Source organism: Schistocerca serialis, chromosome 3 (genome assembly GCF_023864345.2).
Source record: "Schistocerca serialis cubense isolate TAMUIC-IGC-003099 chromosome 3, iqSchSeri2.2, whole genome shotgun sequence".
In the NCBI taxonomy this organism is placed as follows: domain Eukaryota; kingdom Metazoa; phylum Arthropoda; class Insecta; order Orthoptera; family Acrididae; genus Schistocerca; species Schistocerca serialis.
Window position 1 is genome coordinate 347,888,232 of NC_064640.1, and position 24,112 is coordinate 347,912,343.

A 24,112-nucleotide genomic window follows, 5' to 3' on the forward strand; every position below is an offset into this window, starting at 1 on the left:
CGTACCCTGATAACCGTTGTACCCCTGACAATTTGCTTTGTTCTTCGTCGCTCACACTGCGCAACGTGCTCTCTTGACTAGCGGCAGGTTTTGACCAGATAGATTTTAGAGTCAAAGTAAAGTTCAAAAACAACTTATTCTGATTCTGGAAGAATACAAATAATTTTTCATTGCGTCGAAGCGTATGAACACCATTTCCGCTTCAAGAACCGACTAGCTAGATACTGAGTTTAAGAACGTTGGTTAGTTGGGAAAACTACTACTGATCTGCCGACGACGTAATTGTTCTTCCTTATAGAGCTTCAGAATCCGCGATCAGTTGTGAGAAACAAAGAGGCCCAGAGCCAAAAGCGAAGCATCGTTAAACTCTAAGCAAGGCCACCCAGTTTTTCAGCTCCTGCAGGAGCGGCAGCAGGTATTGGATTTGCACACATGATCTCGCTGAGACTGGAATGTCACATGGGATTACACCATAATTAAGGTCAGAGCTTTTGAGAAAATTTCCTGAAGACTAAGTCAAAAAACGACGACGTTGAATATCAAGGTCAGGAATTTTTCCCCTTCGCGCTTAGGCGTGACGTACAATTTTACAGCACAGTCTATACGACGCTGGATTCCCGATGAGAAATTATATTCAACATTTGTTAGTCCTTATATTGAAGCTAGAAACTAGCACATCTCCGTCATATCTCATTAACTGGTTCACGTCACAAGTGTTCAAGGAGTTTACCACCTGAAAACAAAGACGGACTATCAGAAATTCAGACATGTGTTATACATTGAGGTTTCCGGGAAAATTTTTGTACTGTATCAGAGTTGTTTACAGTGAGACGGTGACTATATAGGAATTATGTAAGGAGATATATATAACTCTTAAGCGCTTATAAGCATTCATTAATCTCTCATCCTTCATAACGAGTCGAATCCTCCCACTGAATAGTGCGTCTTAATTTCACTACAGCGGCGATGCAATTTTAGGCTTCCATTTCTTCCCTTGCTAATCCTCACAGAGAGTTCATACTGTTCAGAAAACAGAAGTGAATGTGTAGAATCATTCAGAAGATAATTTACAAATATACTGGATCAAGGCATGAAAACTCCTGTGTGTTACCGTTAAAGAAAAAGGCAGTTTTATCCAGACCATATCAGACGGCGAATCGTGCGAAGTGTCGCAGCAGCAAGAAAGTTAACACGGATTATGGAGAATGGTGGTTCAAATCCGCTCCCAAACATCCTGATTTAAATTTTCCGTGGCTTTTATTTTATTTTATTTTTTTTTTTTTTTTGGGAAGTGGACAGCCGATTTTTTTCCCCAGCCTATCCGACTTCGAGTTCGCACTCCCTCTCTAATGCAATCATCGTTGATAGAAAGTGAAACCCTAATCTTCCTTCCTCAATGTGTGATGTTGTTACAAAGTTAATCTCAATTATTTCTTGAAAACTTTTTCCTGTTGTTGTCGTCGTTTTCAGTCCAGAGACGGGTTTGATTCAGCGCTCTATGCTAGTCTACCCTGAGCAAGCTTCTTCATCTCTGAGTAACTACTGCAATCTACATCCTTCTGAATCTGTTAAGTGTATTCATCTCTTGGCCTCCCTCTACGATTTTTGCCCTCAACGCTTCCCTCCAATAATAAATTGGTGATCCCTTGATGCCTCAGAATGTGTCCTACCAATCGACCCCTTCTTCTAGTCAAGTTGTGCCACAAATTCCTCTTCTCAGTACTCTCTCATTAGTTACGTGATGTACCCATCCAATCTTCAGCATTGTTCTGTAGCACCACATTTCGAAAGCTTCTATTCTCTTGAATGAGATTTTCACTCTGCAGCGGAGTGTGTGCTGATATGAAACTTCCTGGCAGATTAAAACTGTGTGCCCGACCGAGACTCTAACTCGGGACCTTTGCCTTTCGCGGGCAAGTGCTCTACCAACTGAGCTACCGAAGCACGACTCACGCCCGGTACTCACAGCTTTACTTCTGCCAGTACCTCGTCTCCTACCTTCCAAACTTTACAGAAGCTTCTGTAAAGTTTGGAATGTAGGAGACGAGGTACTGGCAGAAGAAAGCTGTGAGTACCGGGCGTGAGTCGTGCTTCGGTAGCTCAGTTGGTAGAGCACTTGCCCGCGAAAGGCAAAGGTCCCGAGTTCGAGTCTCGGTCGAGCAAACAGTTTTAATCTGCCAGGAAGTTTCTATTCTCTTCTTGCCTAAACTATTTATCGTTCTATGATTCACTTCCATACATGATTACACCCCATACAAATACTTTCAGAAAAAATTTCCTGAGACTTAAATCTATACTCAGTGTCAACAATTTCTCTTCTCCAGAACCGAGCGAGGTGGCGCAGTGGTTAGCACACTGGACTCGCATTCGGGACGACGACGGTTCAATCCCGTCTCCGGCCATCCTGATTTAGGTTTTCCGTGATTTCCCTAAATCGCTTCAGGCAAATGCCGGGATGGTGCCTTTGAAAGGGCACGGCCGATTTCCTTCCCCATCCTTCCCTCACCCGAGCTTGCGCTCCGTCTCTAATGACCTCGTTGTCGACGGGACGTTAAACACTAATCTCCTCCTCCTCCTCCTCTTCTTCAGAAACGCTTTCCTTCCCATAGCCACTCTACATTTTTTATCCTCTCTACTTCGACCATTATCGGTTATTTTGCCGCTCCCCCCCCCCCCCCCCCCCTTCCGACCCAATAGCAAAACTCATCTTTCCTATCAATTATTTTTGCATGTTGATTTATTATGCTTTAGCACAATTAACTGATTGTCAAAGAACAGTGTTTCCCAGTGTTGTTCCAGATGTAGCACATGTCCTGGACAGGATATATCGAAACTGTTGGTTTGGCAGATGCGGGCCAAATTCTTGGCCTACTAGATCGCTGTTTTTCTATAGTGTTTTGTGGAAGACCAAAATATCCTATCAACAACATCTGTGGTTCAAACGGCTCTGAGCACTATGGGACTTAACATCTGAGCTCATCAGTCCCCCAGAAATTAGAACTACTTAAACCTAACTAGCCTAAGGATATCACACACATCCATGCCCGGGGCAGGATTCGAACCCGCGACCGTAGCAGTCACACGGTTCCGGACTGAAGCGCCTAGAACCGCTCGGCCACCACGGCCGGCAACAACATCTATGATTTGAATCATTGCTACCACATTTGATCAGAGACATCTTGCGTGACTTATGGAGGTGGAACACAAATTAAATGTTTTTAACTGCACTAAAAAGCGAATATAGACATAGAACAGAGTATGTAATTCACAGATGTCTCAAACGTTTCGAATATGTTACTTCATTTCGATATTATAAACCACTAAATTTGTGAATTTTAAGAAACCATACATTCTCTTCCAACGTACTTTACTTAATAATTAACTAATAGAGATAGAGAGATAGATAGATTGATAGAGAGAGAGAGAGAGAGAGAGAGAGAGAGAGAGAGAGAGAGAGAGATATTGGGGGGGGGGGGGGAGTATGGTGTGGCTAGAGCGTAAATGAGAATTAGAGAAGAGTTTGGGCTACTAACAGAACAGAAGTCGTTGCTTGAAATGTGTGCTCGCTTGATACAATCTAAATCACCAAATTGTTTGATACCAGACAAATTTCACTGGCTGCAAGATCTGTGCTGTAGAGCAGATGTTTGTACTGAAAGGTAAAAACAATGGAGTGCTCCTGAATAGTATTATCGTATTCCATGATGATTTCCACGCTTTAAACTGAGATTGTTCGAGGATAAACACCTGGCATTGGACATGGAAACGGTTAGTTGTTTTGTGATCTACTGTGATGGAATTTTCAAAACATTGGGACAGTACTTTCTAACAACTAACATTCCATAACAATTTCTGGCGAGAATTCATTTTACAACTAACTTTACGTGAACATTTACAACCCTAAATTGCTCAGTGCCTGTTCTGGAACCTTGGCATAATTTATTGCGACAGTACAATTACGTAATTTTTCATTGTATTATGATGTAAAATAATGAAAGTTATGTCAATAAATTACTGACTCCGAGCTACCCAGATTAGAGGAGGAACTGTAGCATAGGCAAAGAATACACCAGGTCGGTGTACTCCACAGCATGCTGAGGTTTTGTCTCCCCATTTGGATGCTCATACATCCTTCCCGAAAGACAAGAAGTTAACTTCCTATGGATATCGATAGCGGATAGTTGTTTTGCTGTGAAGAAAAAAAAAACGAATGACAGAGCGCATCTCACAACCATACACTGCCAGCGTACGAACGAGAACTGCAGTATGCATCGTATGCCGGAGTCAACGTTGTCAACAGTTACCAGTCAAATTAGCCAGCTCTCATATGTCACGGGGACAGTTTGCAGGGAAATAAAATAGGGAAATTTACTTATTGGACGACATCTACATCTACATTTATACTCCGCAAGCCACCCAAGGTGTGTGGAGGAGGGCACTTTACGTGCCACTGTCATTACCTCCCTTTCCTGTTCCAGTCGCGTATGGTTCGCGGGAAGAACGACTGTCTGAAAGCCTCCGTGCGCGCTCTAATCAATCTAATTTTACATTCGTGATCTCCTCGGGAGGTATAAGTAGGGGGAAGCAATATATTCGATACCTCATCCAGAAACGCACCCTCTCGAAACCTGGCGAGCAAGCTACACCGCGATGCAGAGCGCCTATCTTGCAGTCTGCCACTTGAGTTTCTTAAACATCTCCGTAACGCTATCACGGTTACCAAATAACCCTGTGACGAAACGCGCCGCTCTTCTTTGGATCTTCTCTATCTCCTCCGTCAAACCGATCTGGTACGGATCCCACACTGATGAGCAATACTCAAGTATAGGTCGAACGAGTGTTTTGTAAGCCACCTCCTTTGTTGATGGACTACATTTTCTAAGGACTCTCCCAATGAATCTCAACCTGGTACCCGCCTTACCAACAATTAATTTTATATGATCATTCCACTTCAAATCGTTAAGCACGCATACTCCCAGATATTTTACAGAAGTAACTGCTACCAGTGTTTGTTCCGCTATCATATAATCATACAATAAAGGATCCTTCTTTCTATGTATTCGCAATACATTACATTTGTCTATGTTAAGGGTCAGTTGCCACTCCCTGCACCAAGTGCCTATCCGCTGCAGATCTTCCTGCATTTCGCTACAATTTTCTAATGCTGCAACTTCTCTGTATACTACAGCATCATCTGCGAAAAGCCGCATGGGACTTCCGACACCATCTACTAGGTCAATTATATATATTGTGAAAAGCAATGGTCCCATAACACTCCCCTCAGGCACGCCAGAGGTTACTTTAACGTCTGTAGACGTCTCTACAACATGCTGTGTTCTGTTTGCTAAAAACTCTTCAATCCAGCCACACAACTGGTCTGATATTCCGTAGGCTCTTACTTTGTTTATCAGGCGACAGTGCGGAACTGTATCGAACGCCTTCCGGAAGTCAAGGAAAATAGCATCTACCTGGGAGCCTGTATCTAACATTTTCTGGGTCTCATGAACAAATAAAGCGAGTTGGGTCTCTCACGATCGCTGTTTCCGGAATCCATGTTGATTCCTACATAGTAGATTTTGGGTTTCCAAAAACGACATGATACTCGAGCAAAAAACATGTTCTAAAATTCTACAACAGATAGGTCTATGGTTTTGCGCATCTGCTCGACGACCCTTCTTGAAGACTGGGACTACCTGTGCTCTTTTCCAATCATTTGGAACCTTCCGTTCCTCTAGAGACTTGCGGTACACGGCTGTTAGAAGGGGGGCAAGTTCTTTCGCGTACTCTGTGTAGAATAGAATGGTATCGCGTCAGGTCCAGTGGACTTTCCTCTATTGAGTGATTCCAGTTGCTTTTCTATTCCTTGGACACTTATTTCGATGTCAGCCATTTTTTCGTTTGTGCGAGGATTTAGAGAAGGAATTGCAGTGCGGTCTTCCTCTGTGAAACAGCTTTGGAAAAAGGTGTTTAGTATTTCAGCTTTACGCGTGTCATCCTCTGTTTCAATGCCTTCATCATCCCAGAGTGTCTGGATATGCTGTTTCGAGCCACTTACTGATTTAACGTAAGACCAGAACTTCCTAGGATTTTCTGTCAAGTCGGTACATAGAATTTTACTTTCGAATTCACTGAACGCTTCACGCGTAGCCCTCCTTACGCTAACTTTGACATCGTTTAGCTTCTGTTTGTCTGAGAGGTTTTGGCTGCGTTTAAACCTAGAGTGAAGCTCTCTTTGCTTTCGCAGTAGTTTCCTAACTTTGTTGTTGTACCACGGTGCGTTTTTCCCGTCCCTCACAGTTTTACTCGGCACGTACCTGTCTAAAACGCATTTTACGATTACCTTGAACTTTTTCCATAAACACCCAACATTGTCAGTGTCGGAACAGAAATTTTCGTTTTGATCTGTTAGGTAGTCTGAAATCTGCCTTCTATTACTCTTGCTAAACAGATAAACCTTCCTCCCTTTTTTTATATTCCTATTAACTTCCATATTCAGGGATGCTGCAACGGCCTTATGATCACTGATTCCCTGTTCTGCACATACAGAGTCGAAAAGTTCGGGTCTGTTTGTTATCAGTAGGTCCAAGATGTTATCTCCACGAGTCGGTTCTCTGTTTAATTGCTCGAGGTAATTTTCGGATAGTGCACTCAGTATGTCACTCGATGCTCTGTCCCTACCACCCGTCCTAAACATCTGAGTGTCCCAGTCTATATCTGGTAAATTGAAATCTCCACTTAAGACTATAAAATGCCGAGAAAATTTATGTGAAATGTATTCCAAATTTTCTCTCAGTTGTTCTGCCACTAATGCTGCTGAGTCGGGAGGTCGGTAAAAGGAGCCAATTATTAACCTTGCTCGGTTGTTGAGTGTAACCTCCACCCATAATAATTCACAGGAACTATCCACTTCTACTTCACTACTGGATAAACTACTACTAACAGCGACGAACACTCCACCACCGGTTGCATGCAATCTATCCTTTCGAAACACCGTCTGTACCTTTGTAAAAATTTCGGCAGAATTTATCTCTGGCTTCAGCCAGCTTTCTGTACCTATAACGATTTCAGCTTCGGTGCTTTCTATCAGCGCTTGAAGTTCCGGTACTTTACCAACGCAGCTTCGACAGTTTACAATTACAATACCGATTGCTGCTTGGTCCCCGCATGTCCTGACTGCCCCGCACCCGTTGAGGCTGTTGCCCTTTCTGTACTTGCCCAAGGCCATCAACCTAAAAAACCGCCCAGCCCACGCCACACAACCCCTGCTACCCATGTAGCCGCTTGCTGCGTGTAGTTGACTCCTGACCTATCCAGCGGAACCCGAAACCCCACCACCCTATGGCGCAAGTCGAGGAATCTGCAGCCCACACGGTTGCAGAACCGTCTCAGCCTCTGATTCAGACCCTCCACTCGGCTCTGTACCAAAGGTCCGCAGTCAGTCCTGTCGACGATGCTGCAGATGGTGAGCTCTGCTTTCATCCCGCTAGCGAGACTGGCAGTCTTCACCAAATCAGATAGCCGCCGGAAGCCAGAGAGGATTTCCTCCGATCCATAGCGACACACATCATTGGCGCCGACATGAGCGACCACCTGCAGATGAGTGCACCCTGTATCCTTCATGGCATCCGGAAGGACCCTTTCCACATCTGGAATGACTCCCCCCGGTATGCACACGGAGTGCACATTGGTTTTCTTCCCCTCTCGTTGCCATATCCCTAAGGGGCCCCATTACGCGCCTGACGTTGGAGCTCCCGACTACCAGTAAGCCCACCCTCTGCGACCGCCCGGATCTTGCAGACTGAGGGGCAACCTCTGGAACAGGACAAGCAGCCATGTCAGGCCAAAGATCAGTATCAGCCTGAGACAGAGCCTGAAACCGGTTCGTCAGACAAACTGGAGAGGCCTTCCGTTCAGCCCTTCGGAATGTCTTTCGCCCCCTTCCACACCTTGAGACGACCTCCCACTCTACCACAGGTGAGGGATCAGCCTCAATGCGGGCAGTATCCCGGGCAACCACAGTCGTAGTCCGATCGGGGGATGCGTGAGACGAGCTGGCCGTCCCCGACAAACCCCCATCCGGACCCCCACAGTGATGCCCATTGGCAACAGCCTCAAACTGTGTGACCGAAGCCAACACTGCCTGAAGCTGGGAGTGAAGGGATGCCAACTCAGCCTGCATCCGAACACAGCAGTTGCAGTCCCTATCCATGCTAAAAACTGTTGTGCAAAGAACGTCTTAACTAATCTACAGAGAGCGCAAACAAATCGACACTTGTATTATTAGAATGTTTCATACTATTATAAGATTTTCATTTTGTAATTGTGAAATTCTGAAACAAGCACCAGAAATAAAACTTTACTGTGGCCTAAAGCTAATGACTGGAGTCAAATAAAACATAATTTTGACATACAAACATCCTGTTCCTGTGATGGGCGCACTTCACCCTTTTTATATGCTCAGTTGCTACTGCAGAATTGCACATATTTAATCAGTTATTAATAAACATATAATTTTAACAGTCCTTGTAGTACAAGGCCCTTAGAATACTAGCACTACAGCAATTAGTATCCAACGCACTTCAAACCTTCACTGTCTGCTTTGACGTTCAACGATGCAGACTGCCAGAATGCTGTCACCACAGTAGCGTCTAACAGGTGCCTTGCCAACACTGCACAACATTGTATCAGTCGGCGCGACAGCGACACAGTTCCCGTGCCACGTGTAGTCTGAGGCGTTCGTGGCTTCCGGACAACGAAAGTCGAAGCAGTGGCCTGCATGACACGAGAGAGAGAGAGAGAGAGAGAGAGAGAGAGAGAGAGAGAGAGAGATGTCGTGTGGCTAGGGCCTCCCGTCGGGTAGACCGCTCGCCTGGTGCAAGTCTTTCCATTTGACGCCATTTCGGCGACTTGCGCGTCGATGGGGATGAAATGATGATGATTAGGACAGCACAACACCCAGTGCCTGACCGGAGAAAATCTCCGACCCAGCTGGGAATCGAACCCGGGCCCTTAGGATTGACAGTCTGTCGCGCTGACCACTCAGCTACCGGGGGCGGACAAGACACGAGACTAGTCCGCAACCGACGGTGTCGCGCCGACACGAAATTTACGGTCCGTTACGCCGCTGTCCGATTCGACGGTCACCTTACTTAGTGGCTACAGTGCACGCCCCAGTATCTGCTCGTCCAACTGTGCAACCCACTTCTACACCTAGTTTCAGACAAGCACCAATGCTGCAGCATCGTGCTTAGTAGGAGCCATCTGCCATCGCCGTTTGCACTCATGTTGATACTGTGGTTCTAGATGTCGACCAGTAGCACTGGCACTTATCACGTTTTCACTTCGTCTAACAGTGCCTCCCTCACGGTTATTAAGTAACAACTCTGTACTTCGTCGACAGACACACGAAACGGCGCAGCTATGCGTATTCTCTTTCTGGCTGCTGAGATTTTCTCTGACGCTATTATTATTCGTATTTATAAGCTGCAGAGCCTTCAGCTTCAGGTATTTCTATCGGAATAAGTTTAAACTATCTAAATGTTTAATTCAAGACCAATACAATCTCGGGTAATTGGTGGATCTTGCAGAACAAATACCTTGGGGTTTCTGGTGTTTTGAAGTGAACTTGTGCCTGACTAGTCATTTCAGACAGCGAACGTATCTGCGAAGATCTTGCAGAACATATACCAGGTAGGTGAACAGTCGTCCGAACCAATAGCTGGAAAGTGATGCGCCGCAATTCAATAACGTGGCCCAATAGGAGTGGGGATTTGCAGCGTATGTGGGCGTCTCGGGAACTTCCCTTTCAATGTGTTCGCCTGCGATGAATCTAAACTGAAAGAATTTTCTTCTTCCTGTATAAATATGCACCACCAATAGGTTTCAAACAGACTCTGAATAGCACACATTCGTAAAGAAATACGGAAACAAGTGACAGCGGAAAAAAAAAAAAATGTTTCGAGTACTACCTGTATTTGATACTATTGATTACTGCGATATGGAGTGGTTCTGGTTTGACACTCACAACCTTAAACTACGTGCATTATTTTATTTTATTTATTTTCGGAAGTATAATGGCAACTTATTCTATTCCACAAATTACAAAAAAATACTCTAAGTATTTCGAGGAACTCTTTTACTGAATAGAAAGGGCAGTGCCACAGTAGAGCATTTAAATTCATGTTTTAAAACATCACTACTAACAGGTAACAATTTTTCAGTTCAGCTGTGAAACTACTGAAAGCGGAACATGCAAACAGTGGCTCTGAGCACTATGGGACTTGATTTCTGAGGTCAACAGTCCCCTAGAACTTAGAACTACTTAAACCTAACTAACCCAAGGACATCACACACACCCATGCTCGAGGAAGGACTTGAACCTGAGACCGTAGCGGTCGCACAGTTCCAGATTGTAGCGCCTAGAACCGCTAGGCCACTCCAGCCGGCATGCAGATAGTGTATGCCTTTCTATACACTGGTTAATCAAGAGCTATCCACGTACAGTTTTTTCTTCTAATATTCACTGTGTAAATGTTTTGGTGCCATTAGAATGAATATACATATTTAAGCACGTTTAGGAACGGCCACTTTAGAATTTGAAGACGCTAAATGACAGACTACAGAGACATTAGCAATAGAATCCGCATATCGTTTTAGGTTAGGAATATGGTTTTGAATACACGAACATTTCAAAAATTTCAGAAAGATCCGTCTAATATTGAAACGTAGATAAAAGTTATATATATTTCGAAGTATATGTTACCATATAACGAAATTCAAGCATTACATAAGTGTTGCACGTACAAGAGACTCACTCAAAATTATCTACGTCAGAGTTACGGCCTATTTCGTGTAGTGATTGATTAAATACAATCTATTTATTTTTATCCTAGCAAGAGTTTCATAAAAAAAGGAACAGCAACGGTTCTCTAGCCACAAAGACGGATTAAAACTGAACTCAGGATTCCACAGAACGAATGGCAAGCGTGAGCATGAAGCAGATGCAGCTCCATAAACTTAAGCGTGAACCATCTTGGCATTATCAAGGTCTTGCACGGCTCTGAATCGTGAGGCCAAATGGGAAGCTGCTTGGATAGATAAGCAGTATGTGTTTTGCAGATTAAGACTAAATAGCACAGAGGACGCAGTCCTTGTCGGCCAGATCACGATATCCCATCGTATGTGCGCGCGGAGTCGTCATAATTGCTGCTGAGTGCACCATAAAATCCAGTGGCCTTTTCCACTACATACCGGAGACAAGATGCCCTCATCCTATACTGTGCACTAACGCTCGACTTTTCTGTCAGCGTATATTCCGTATCCTTGCTCCCTAGCAAGAACAACTCGAGCACCCACGCACACACATGCACATGTACACACACTTTCTAAACTCGTCAAGTGTGTCAGACACACATAATGCTAAACTAATACGGTGTGATTTGAATTTATATCTTTCAAAACTCATCCACAGTCAGACTTTAGCGAAAACAGTTTTTTGCTGTCTCGCTGTTATACAGGGCGCGCTGAAAAGCAACGTATCCGAATTCTGTAGAAGAAAACTCTTAAGTGTCTTTAAATAAAACAAACGTTAATAACGTTCTACATCTTTATTCTTCATGTCTACATATTTGTAGCCCTCTGTCGCTAGGAGGGCTCTGAAATATAGCGTGTAACAAGGCGGTGTGTAACGTAACTATGTCGGTGCCTGAGAAAGAGCGTGCTTTAATCGAATTTCGAATTCGAAGAGCTCGTTCAAACATGGAGCACCCTCTCTTTCAGTAAGGCAATGCCAGACCATACACGTGCGCTGCGACATCTGCAACAATCCGATGCTTTGCATTCAGTGCCATGGATCCTCCTCCATAAAGCCCCGACTTGGCCCCATCCGATTGTCATTTATCTCCAAATCTTAAGGAACACCTTTGATAATGATGAAGCGGTGCAAACAGAGTAAGGAAGTGGCTCCTTCAACAAAGTCAAACATTTACAGTGACTGTATCAACAAATTGGTCGCTCGTTGGTCTTTTGCTTTATTTCAAAAGCTGTAATAGTTTTCACATAAAAATTCTGAGGCATTACATTTCTGCACGACCTCGTATCAATATTTCGCTCTTGCGCGTTTTCCACGTGGACCCTCAAGTTGTCGTACTTGCTATCAGTACGATTTTGCAGCATGATTCGCCAAAAGATGTGCTGTTTATGAAGGTCACCTCTGGTACTTTTTCTCAGTATCTTCCAGTACCTCTCATGGTCTTTATTAGCTTCAGTTTCTTCATTTGCAACCGATTTATTTGAAATCAATCAAGTTTCAGCATTAACAAAGATCACAGGTGATGAAAGAATAGACAAAGTATTGATATAATTACAGTATATACCCTTTCTGAATTAAATATAGATTTATAAGTGTCAGAATGTTACACATACAATTGAGGCTAATACATCAGTAAATATTTTCAAGAAATTCGTTACCACTCCACTGTACCACTCAGTTTCTGCAGATGAGGTTGGTAACGCAGCTGCAGCGGCACTCGAATAGTAAGTGGAAGTTAAAATGCTTTTAGATATTCTTACCGTCAGTATTTCGCCGTAAAGGATATGTAACGTAGTGAAAGGCAATTTCTGGTGTCAAGAGTGTGTGCCAAGGTGTTAAGTTGAATCCCAAATTCCTCCACAGTGCCTCATGGAGAGATAACATGTAACTTTAGTCTAGTCTCATTATCTGTGGCTCGCTTGGCGATGTACAAGAGTTCTAGAAGAAGTATCGACCTGATTTGCGTTCCTTTTACCTATATTATCCCAAAGAACACTCAAAATGCGCTCTACGCGATAAATTTCTCCACACACTGTAACACTTCTAAGGAATTGTGTTGCTCGTGACATAGTGGTCTAGTTGGCACTGCTTGAAGTACCGAGTTCTTCCAATTACTGACTATAATTTTATTGGAATCAAATGCTCTAGTAAGCAGTTAATGTTGCAGTTTTATTCACACAGATGGTTACGACTCAGTTCAGGGTTATTTCTAAATGTTCAGTATACGCTTGGTGATTCAATATGGAGTCTGAATCGGTCTTGTGAGTAAAGGTATCGCCCAATTGACAACTGGATGTGAAACCCGATCGCCGTCCCCTCTAAATTTGACAAATGGACTCTACAATAACTTGAGGAAAAATGATATGTCATTAATTCATATAGTTCTCATATTCCTAAGCTTTTGTCCTTTCCATGCGGTTTTCTTCTGTCTCGTTCATGCACTTTTCCAGTTATGTTGAGATTTTAGTCGTCCTGATGCACCTTAAATACACTCCTGGAAATTGAAATAAGAACACCGTGAATTCATTGTCCCAGGAAGGGGAAACTTTATTGACACATTCCTGGGGTCAGATACATCACATGATCACACTGACAGAACCACAGGCACATAGACACAGGCAACAGAGCATGCACAATGTCGGCACTAGTACAGTGTATATCCACCTTTCGCAGCAATGCAGGCTGCTATTCTCCCATGGAGACGATCGTAGAGATGCTGGATGTAGTCCTGTGGAACGGCTTGCCATGCCATTTCCACCTGGCGCCTCAGTTGGACCAGCGTTCGTGCTGGACGTGCAGACCGCGTGAGACGACGCTTCATCCAGTCCCAAACATGCTCAATGGGGGACAGATCCGGAGATCTTGCTGGCCAGAGTAGTTGACTTACACCTTCTAGAGCACGTTGGGTGGCACGGGATACATGCGGACGTGCATTGTCCTGTTGGAACAGCAAGTTCCCTTGCCGGTCTAGGAATGGTAGAACGATGGGTTCGATGACGGTTTGGATGTACCGTGCACTATTCAGTGTCCCCTCGACGATCACCAGTGGTGTACGGCCAGTGTAGGAGATCGCTCCCCACACCATGATGCCGGGTGTTGGCCCTGTATGCCTCGGTCGTATGCAGTCCTGATTGTGGCGCTCACCTGCACGGCGCCAAACACGCATACGACCATCATTGGCACCAAGGCAGAAGCGACTCTCATCGCTGAAGACGACACGTCTCCATTCGTCCCTCCATTCACGCCTGTCGCGACACCACTGGAGGCGGGCTGCACGATGTTGGGGCGTGAGCGGAAGACGGCCTAACGGTGTGCGGGACCGTAGCCCAGCTTCATGGAGACGGTTGCGAATGGTCCTCGCCGATACCCCAGGAGCAACAGTGTCCCTAATTTGCTGGGAAGTGGCGGTGCGGTCCCCTACGGCACTGCGTAGGATCCTACGGTCTTGGCGTGTATCCGTGCGTCGCTGCGGTCCGGTCCCAGGTCGACGGGCACGTGCACCTTCCGCCGACCACTGGCGACAACATCGATGTACTGTGGAGACCTCACGCCCCACGTGTTGAGCAATTCGGCGGTACGTCCACCCGGCCTCCCGCATGCCCACTATACGCCCTCGCTCAAAGTCCGTCAACTGCACTTACGGTTCACGTCCACGCTGTCGCGGCATGCTACCAGTGTTAAAGACTGCGATGGAGCTCCGTATGCCACGGCAAACTGGCTGACTCTGACGGCGGCGGTGCACAAATGCTGCGCAGCTAGCGCCATTCGACGGCCAACACCGCGGTTCCTGGTGTGTCCGCTGTGCCGTGCGTCTGATCATTGCTTGTACAGCCCTCTCGCAGTGTCCGGAGCAAGTATGGTGGGTCTGACACACCGGTGTCAATGTGTTCTTTTTTCCATTTCCAGGAGTGTATTAATTTTACATAAAGCTTCTTAACAAATTGAGTTCCATAGTTTTGAAACAGGCGAACATCTGTTGATAACATCTCTGAAGAAGTGCACAGATATGAAACAATAACCCACGAACCGCCTGCGAAATTAGAAATTTTCCACAGTTGTTAGTTTTCTCGAGCTGCTCAGAAAGCTGAGAAGTCTCAACAGATGTCGCTGTGCGAAGTCAACAGGGAACACGAAATTACAAGCAATACCGGCTAGCGAATTATCGTTATCTGAATATTCTAGGCGTAATGATGTCGCCAGCAATTATTGGCCCCGCGGGTACTGTTGACGTAAGGCGACGGCGCGCCGATGGCAGCCCTACAGCGTCTTCGTATCGACCCGTGATTAACTTGGACAAGGCTGCAGCCTCTCATGTTAACGAGCACACTTGGAAGCAGCCAGCGCGCTACGCCAAACATGTCAGTCAGTTGCAGCACGGATATAACCGGGCGCAGTGAACACTCGTGGATGTCAAAACGCACTCCAGCAATTCTGAAGTTTATGTCAAGCCTCCATGCAAGGGATGAAAATAGGGACTTGGAGCGAATTTATATTTACGTGTTGAAACTAAAAATTTACTTGCACCAAATGTTAATTTGCCGCATAATGTGTTGCCAACGTGCGGTGGCCGATCGATTCCAGACACTTCAGTCCGGAACCACGCGGCTGCTACGTTCGCAGGTTCGAATCCTGCCTCGGGCATGGATGTGTGTGATGTCCTTAGGTTAGTTAGGTTTAAGTAGTTCTGAGTGTAGGGAGCTGATGACCTCAGCTGTTAAGTCCCACAGTGCTTAGAGCCATTTGAATCATTTGTTGCCTACGTAGGTTGCAACGATCCAGGTGCTCCGTAACAAGTAAAGATGAGAAATTAATCTCTGCTAGCGTTAATTCATTGCTTCATAACCACCAGGGGGTAAGTCTATGACCTTAAAATTTTATGTAGCTCCTTTGAACGAGAGGGGTTCCGTAGTGTACTGTTGTTTTAAGCCCTTAGTAATATGGATCAATCATGATGCACTTTAACTTAGTATTGACACATTAGTGAATTGTATAAACAAATTAATAAACAAATGTCAATAATAGGAGGAGGACTCCGTCTTCAGGCCACAAGTGGCCCATCGGGACCATCCGACCGCCGTGTCATCCTCAGGGGAGGATGCGGATAGGATAGGCGTGTGGTTAGCACACCGCTCTCCCGGTCGTTACGATGCTTTTCTTTGACCGGAGCCGCTACTATTCGGTCGAGTAGCTCCTCAATTAGCATCACGAGGCTGAGTGCACCCCGAAAAATGGTCACCCATCCAAGTGCCGGCCACGCCCGACAGGGCTTAACTTCGGTGATCTGACGGGAATCGGTGTATCCTCTGCGACAAGGCCGTTGCCTTAAATGTCAATAATAAGGGAACTAATATTCACTATGTGCTCCAGAATGACAGTAATGTGGCCGACAACCAAAGAAATAGTCTTAATCACGCATTTACTAAAATGACACAAATCTGTTACTAGTGGTGGTCTCACATAGGTGTAGTTACTGAGCACAATAGCTATATAAAAGCAAAATGCTTTACTCACAAAAAGTGTGTGATTTATACAATCTTCACAAATTGAGCAAGTCAGTAACCAGTTGGTTCACTTCTGACCCTTCTGCAAGCAGTTATTCGGCTTGGCACTGATTGACCCAGTTGCTGGATGTCCACCTGACAGATATCGTTCCAACCTCTGTCCAATTGGCGCGCTAAATCGTCAAAATCCGTAGATTGTTGTAGGACCTGCCCATAATGCTCGTAACGAACTTAATTTCGGAGAAATCCGGCGACCTTGCTGGCCAAAATAGCACGAAGGCAAGAAGTAGAAACTCTCGCCGTATGCAGGCGGGCATCGCTGATATGTGAGCACAGGATGGCTTGCCATTAAGGGCAATAAAAAGGGGCGTAGAATATCGTTGACGTACCACTGTGCTCTAAGGGTGCCGCCGATGACAACCGAAAGGGTCTTGATACGAAATGAAATGGCACCCCAAACCATTACTTCAGGTTGTTGGGCTGTATTGCGGGCGACAGTCAGGTTGGTATCCCAGTGCTGTCCGGGGCGTCTCCATACACGTCTTTTGCCTGGAATATCAGTAACTGGAACAGACTTGTCTTCGGTGACGAGTCCCGCTTTGAACTGAGCCCCGATGACAAGACGTGTCCGGAGATATGGGACAATCCTGAATATCGTCTGGATGATAATCTTGCATCAACACCTGTGAAAGGTAAATGAAAACTTTTCTACTAAACGTTATTGTAAAATGTACCTGAAGGTTGCATTAATTTGCATTAAAAAGGCGTACTCTTGAAAAATCGAATGATTCTTTTGAAAATGAAATCTTTGTGGTCCTCTATGTAATCACCTCAAGTTCCTATCTGCATTCATGTAGAAGATATAGTCTGATGAAAAGTATCCCAATACCTATTAATGGACACCTTATGGGGTGTATCCATCCTTAGTCTTTATGACAGCTTGAACTCTGGAATGTCTGTACACGAATGGCAGCCCAGTCCTCCTCAAGAGCGCAAACCAGTGACAGTAGTGACGTTGGACACTTGGGTCTGTAGCGAAGTCGACGGTCTAACTCGTCCCAAAGGTGGTCCATTGGGTTCGGGTCTGGCCTGCGGTCAAGCCAGTCCGTTTCAGGAAAGTTACTGTGCACAAGCAATTACCTCACAGATGCTGCCTCATAAAGATATGCACTGTCATGCTGATACAAACAATCATCGTCTCGGAACTTTTCCTCTACTGTTTGCGATACACAATACTGAAAAATCTGTTCATAAACTCTCGCATTTAGCAGTAAAGAGACCACTCTCTTAACGACAATAAACCACGATAAACATCTCTAAATCGTAAGACCATTACTTCCGTACGTCATGGCAGGTGACGTTGTCTAGGGTTCGGCAAACCCAGACACTTCCATTAGGTTCCCATGGGCTATAGCGTAATCCATCACTCCAAATCACTCGTTCCCCGTCGTCCACTGTCCAATTCCTTCTACTGATTTCATGTGATTTTTTACATCCACTCGCCACAGTGCTCGACAATCCCCGTCCCTCAGTACATGAGTTGTTCCTGTTCTTAGTGTAGTTGTGGTTGTCCCTTTGCCTTTCCACTTCACAGTCACATCACCAACAGTCGATCGGCAGCTTCAGAAGGGTTGACATATCGCTGGTGGATTTGTTACTCAGGTGACATCCAGTGACTAGTCCACGTCCAACGTCACTGTGCTCTCTTGACCGACCCAACCTGTTGCTATTGCTTCGCTACTGACAGCACACCGCTCCTCTCCTCCTTTTACACTGTCGGTGACGTCTAGCGTTCAATTCCGCAATGGATACTCTCGATCTGATACTGTATCTACGTACTCTGACTGCTTGAAGACGGCCAAAGGCTCGAAACGCCTAGCCACACATTAAACATAATGACATGCACATGCTATAAAAGTATGCACTTACGTTGCGGCTACCGAGATGTTAAAAACTGGTCACATATTTGATAACTTAATCTTTTGTGAAATGAATGAAGCGATCTAGATCACAGTTTGTTTGCCGTCACTACAGGTTTCGGCTGAATTACCTCATAAAAGATTTAACCTTAAAATATAGGCATCTTGCTACCACCAGTGTAAGCATGTGCGTTTATATTAATGATGAGTGTGTAAGGTATGAATTGTTACGTGTTCCACATTTAATTGGCGTTTGGAGTGACACCTCATGGCAGTTATGGGAGCTATGACCTGGTCAGTTATAGAGGAAGTGGCATCTGGTCTGAAAAGCAATAAAAGCTGCCGGAATTTCAAAGAGCTGCGAAGCTTGACCAGACTCTGCACATATTTATATATCTTCTACAAATATTATAAAATAAAGTCCCTCGCCGCGTTTTTTCTGTGCTTATGTGCAGACTAGTCCCAGGAATTACTGTAGGGATTTTGATACGGTGTTCACTAACAGATATACTGATTCATGGCGAGGGTTTGTGCATGTCACTAACTTCCGCTATGCCAGACAAGTCGTCCGGCGTAGAGACTTATTACTACCCATGCGAAGACGAGGCGGGTGGCTAGTTAAATAATAAAACAAATCACTGATTTCTCCTGCGAGAAAATTCCGCACTTTGGTTAACCTTTTGTATCATTTTAATGCAGTCATGGAAGATACCATTTATTAAATTTTCGACATTGTTGGTAACATTAATAAAACGCATAACTTTAGTAGCTACTCCACTGCCTGAAGTGAGGTACGTGAGCACGCTTTCTGCACATACGACGACACTGCAATAGCAGTCTGGCTGTACGGTGTGTTGTACGATGATGATGATGATGATGATGATGATGATGATGATGATGATGTCTCATACTCTGAGGAGCGTAGGGGACGATGCGGGAGACCCGCACCGCTGACTAGGCAAGGTCCTAGCGGAGGTGGTTTGCCATTGCCTACCTCCGACCGTAATGGGGATGAATAATGATGATGGAGACAACACAGCACCCAGTCATCTCGAGGCAGGGAAAATCCCTGACCCCGCCGGGGCTGGAAGGAAGGGGGGGAGGGGGGGGGGGAAGAGAGAGTGGGTGGGGGCGGTTGCTTAGCGGTGTCACTCTGGCAATTGTTCCCTCCCCCCCAGGAAACAGCAACGTTGGGGTACGCGCCACTGCATAGACATAGTTTCTGCTTCTCGCACCGTTTTAAGAAGAAAAAGACTGTATTCACGGAACACTATCGCTATCACTTATTAACGTAATATTTGTTCCTTTGCTTTACACTGACGAGCCATAACATTACGACCACTTGCTCAATAGTTTGTTTGCCCGTCTCTGCAGCGAAATACATCACTGATCCGACAGTTTGTTGGTAAGTTTGTGGAGATATGCGGCATTAGATGTCAACGTGCAGGTCATGTAATTGGCGTAACGGGACGCTGATTTGCCTACGCGATGATGGCGCCCGATAACGACCCAGATGGGTTCCATAAGATTTACATCTGGCGAGTTTGGTAGCCGAGATATAAACGTGAGTTCACTACAATGACCCTCAACTCACCGTAGCACTGTTCTGCTTCCGAGACACGGACAGTTATATTGCTGAAGGATGACATCGCCGTAGGGGAACACATCAAGCATGAACGAATGCAGGTAGTTTGCAGCTGTCAGCGTTACTTCGGTTACTCAAATGTTCAACTGTGTGTGAATTCCTAAGGGACCAAACTGCTAAGGTCATCGGTCCCTAGACTTACACACTACTTAAACTAGACTAACTTAGCCTAAGGACAACACACACCCCGTGCCCGAGGGAGGACTCGAACCTCCGGCGGGAGGGGCCGCGCGATTCCTGACATGGCGCCTCTAACCGCGCGGCCACTCCGCGCGGAGACTTCGATTTCTACTGCAGGTCCCATGCAAGCGCATGTGTATCTTTCCCAAGGCGTAATAATGTTATCACCAGCCTGCATCCATGGCACGTTGTACATTTCGAGCTTCCGTTCACCTCGATGACGCTTTTCCTAGAGACGACCAGAGATCTATTGCAGCAAAAATGTGATTCACCTGAAGGGCCGACACGTTTCCATTGATCGACGCTCGAATCCCGATGGTCCCCTGCCAAATGCAATCGTAACTGATGATGTCATTCGGTCAGCAAGTGAATACGTATGAGTGGTCTGGTGCGCAGCTACATGTTCAACGCTGTACGTTAAACGATATGCTCCGAAATATTTGTGCATGGCCCAGCACTGTGCTCCTTCGGCAGAGAGGCCACAGATCACCATCTATCGTACTTTACAGAGCAGGCAAGCCTCCGTAGCCCACGTTCAGTGAAGAGTCGTGGACGTCCAACTATTTATCGCCTAGTAGTAGTTTCACTGTCCTTTTACCTCTTTCCGTAGATGCTCACGACAGTAGCACGTGAACATTCCACCAGCTACGTCGTTTTCGAGATACTCGTTCACAGGCTCTGCATAATAATCTGCCCATTGTTAAGGTCGCTTACCTAAATGGATTTCCCCCTTTGCAGCCCATATCTTCTCTAGCGTAATCCCCCGTCTATGTCTGCTCCGCTTACATACTTTCGTTATGCGTTATGTGCCCGCAACATAATCAGGCGGCATCCAACGTCGCTGTGGGCAGTGGTCGTAATCTGTTGGCTTATCAGTGTATTTCTCCCATAATGAACACTGTCGTTGCATTCGCTAAACGCTCAGTGTGCATCTGTAGTGCACACTCTGGACAAAAGCAGCAGAATGACGCTATTGGCTGGCGCGTCACGTTTCAGACTGTGCCCGGCTACTGTACATCGTTTCTTCAGGCGCCTTCTCCCGCGCAAATCGCTCCAGTCGAGGGTCAAAGGCAATCGCAGTAGCGGTCGTCACGCTGATACGCCTATACAGCAAGCAGCGAAGTTTCAAACAACTGCCAGCTGTCATACTGTGATCACTAGCTCTATTACTCTTAAGCCAAAAGACATCGTTGAAAACCAGACGGGGTGGCCGAGCGGTTCTAGGCGCTACAGTCTGGAACTGCGCGACCGCTACGGTCGCAGGTTCGAATCCTGCCTCGGGCATGGATGTCTGTGATGTCCTTAGGTTAGTTAGGTTTAAGTAATTCTAAGTTCTAGGGGACTGATGACCTCAAAATTTTAGTCCCATAATGCTCAGCCATTTGAACCATTTGAACATCGTTGAACTACCCGCGATCAATATGGAAGTCGAAATTACATTCCTTTTAAGTCTCGCAGCTTCTAAACCCTTTTACATATTGTGTCTGAGCATGATCTCCCGTAGCCACTGGCGCCGTGTGTACATGGCTATACTGACGGGCGGTAACTGTTAGCATCCGATGTTGTCCGTACAGAGTCGCAATTATTGAACTATATGAAAAAAAAACGTAAAACAGTTACAAGCTACAGCGTGCACACACTTCATTCAATATGTAAACGTCACCACAGATATTCGGATTTAGGTTATGACATGTTCGATATGCCTGACAACGTTAGCGATGATGCGGCGCAGACGAATAGCGAAATGCTGCATGACCCGCTGAAGTGTCGGAACATCGATGCTGTCGACGACCTCCTGCATGGCTGTTTTCAGCTCAGCAATGGTTTTGAGATTATTGCTGTACACTTTGTGTTTAAATAGCCCCACAGAAAGGAGTCACTTGTGTTCAGATCCGGAGCATATGGCGGCCAATCGAGGACCATGCAGTGGCCTCTGGGTACCCCCGAGTCAGAATACGGTCCCCAAAGTGCTCCTCGAGGACATAAAACACACTCGTGCTTCGCTGGGATCGTGCTCCGTCTTGCATGAACCACATCTTGTCGAAATAAAGGTCACTTTGGATAATGGGGATGAAATCATCTTCCAAAACCTTCACGTACCGTTCGGTAGTCACCGTGTCATCAAGGAATATCGCACCAATTACTCAGTGACTGGACATTGCACACCACACATTCACCGGTTGAAGGTGAAGAGACTTCTCGATCGCAAAGTGCTGTTTCTCAGTACCCCAAATGCGCCAATTTTGTTTATTGATGAATCCATACAAATGAAAGTGAGCTTCGTCGCTAAACCTAACCATATAGGGCATACTAATTCCCATCATGCAGGCGGCCAACGGCGCAGTTTGAGCGTCCTAACGCAAACCGTTCAGAAGTTATAACGATTTTATTACATATATTTCGGTAACTGTCACCCTGTATCACACTACTTCTTTTCAAATGTGTAGTTCGACTGAAAAGACACTTTTGAATACTCCTCTGTTAAGTATTGTACTCTTACTGTTTCAAATAATTTCTTGATCCTCATACGTTGCTACAACGCAACCACATAAGCTGCGACATCTTCAGTATAAAACCTGTAGATATATGTTCCATGAGACCCATATATTTTTCATGCTTTAATCTGTCCATTCCAGAGGTTGCAATGATCAAAAATAGTGGTATGAGACTGGCTTTTAGAAGTGTAGTTATAATCAGAAGGCGACCTCCACCATCCCCTTAACACGGGCTGTTTTGTAACTGGGGTACGTGCCCTTCAAGTGAGTAATTAGTCTATCATCCACGTTCTTGAGCAACTAACTCGATGCACTCACCACATCTGTGTTATTACTATCCTACTGGCAAATTTGCCTCACAATTGTGTCCAGGACGACATTTAAAAGCTAAAGGAATTCACGTCCATCTCAGTAACCATCATAACCACTAACAACATCACTCTTCCTCCTCCTCAAAGTTTTTAGCAGACGTTGCGCGATGTAGTGAACACTGCACTTCACTATTTCTGCACGAGTCACAATTATCCTTCATGAACCTCAGGGCTCTGGAAAAAGAAAGAGATCAAATATCCAGCCGTTCCTGCGTTGACGGCGTAGGTAAACATCGGCTTTTGTTTCTTGTCAGGTGACTGTTTTGTGGTCGCTGAAAGGCATAAACTGCTCTGTTACCAGCCTGTCTTGGAATTTCCTTTACACTCTACCCTCAGAAGACATATTTCTCGTCACTAGATTCGAAGAAAAACATTATTTAGTGTGATAGGAAACGTTAAACCTTCCTCAAACGAATTTCGTGGAAACTTGCCAGAAAAAGGAGCTGACTGCAGCATGATATTAGCCAACTGAAAGTGCGAGGAGGGCATCATTTCTAAAGTCGATCGGCTGAAATGGATCAGCGCTCAAGGGACTCGTCATTCGTGAGGAGCCAAGGCTCGAACACCTGTTCGGTCATCAGGATATACGCTTTCCGTGCTTTTTCTTAATTAGTTCCTTTCTTATCCTTCTCCAATCTGAGCCAAGTCTCCGATGAACTGTTCACCAATGAGACGCTAAGCCTCATTCTTGCTTCTTTACACTGCGAAATGCGAAAGCTGATTACCACCTTGCACATCTCTCGTCTTTAGTAGGTCTCTTGTAAGGCTCGTCCATCCTATCCACGCTCCGCTATTCACTGTTCATTGTTGAACCTCTCACTACCCCGCAAAAGTAAATAATTTAAGTACTTCACATATACATAATTTCTTCGTGGGATTTTTTCCCTTTTGTCCTCGGACAATAACGTGGTTTTACTTAATTTAATCGTATGGCTAGGGCCCCCCATCGGGCAGGCCGTTCGCCGGGTGCCGGTCTTTCGATTTGACGCCATTTCGGCTACCTGCAGTAGATGAGGATGATAGGATGATGATAAGGACAGCACAACACCCAGTCCCTGAACGGACAAAATTCCCCGACCCAGCCGGGAATCGAACCCGGGCCCAGAGGATTGACAATCCGTCACGCTGACCAATCAGCTACCGGGGACCGACAATAACGTGGTGTTGTTCTGCGATGCGTGCGTACGATTT

At 45.5% G+C, this 24,112-nt stretch overlaps 1 protein-coding gene and 1 non-coding gene across 6 annotated transcripts in view; one reads left to right on the forward strand and one right to left on the reverse strand.

Moving 5' to 3' along the window:
* LOC126470158 (protein O-linked-mannose beta-1,2-N-acetylglucosaminyltransferase 1-like) overlaps positions 1–24,112 on the reverse strand; it is a 2,280,325-nt gene that overhangs the window by 2,085,475 nt on the left and 170,738 nt on the right. The window lies entirely within an intron of this gene.
* Positions 2,089–2,163, forward strand: Trnas-cga (transfer RNA serine (anticodon CGA)). The gene has a single exon. It is a non-coding gene; the product is annotated as a tRNA-Ser (tRNA).